This window comes from Nothobranchius furzeri, unplaced genomic scaffold (genome assembly GCF_043380555.1).
Source record: "Nothobranchius furzeri strain GRZ-AD unplaced genomic scaffold, NfurGRZ-RIMD1 Scf268, whole genome shotgun sequence".
Lineage (NCBI taxonomy): Eukaryota > Metazoa > Chordata > Actinopteri > Cyprinodontiformes > Nothobranchiidae > Nothobranchius > Nothobranchius furzeri.
The window spans coordinates 15,001-15,387 of record NW_027223283.1 but is presented as its reverse complement, the minus strand read 5'-3'; positions in this window follow the sequence as shown (position 1 = coordinate 15,387).

Sequence of the window (387 nt, the reverse complement as noted above, 5' to 3'; positions counted from 1 at the left end):
CTGCTCCTCCACCCCGCCACCAGCTGCTGGAGGCTGGCTGCTGCTCCTGCACCCCGCCAGCAGCTGCTGGAGGCTGGCTGCTGCTCCTCCACCACCCCAACCATCAGCTGCTGGACGCTGGCTGCAGCTCCTCCACCCCGCCATCAGCTGCTGGTGGCTGGCTGCTGCTCCTGCACCCCGCCATCAGCTGCTGGTGGCTGGCTGCAGCTCCTTCACCCCGCCATCACCAGCTGGAGGCTGGCTGCTGCTCCTGCACCCCGCCATCAGCTGCTGGAGGCTGGCTGCAGCTCCTCCACCCCACCATCAGCCGTTGGAGGCTGGCTGCTGCTCCTCCACCCTGACATCACCAGCTGGAGGCTTCTGTTCCTCCACCCCACCATCAGCAGC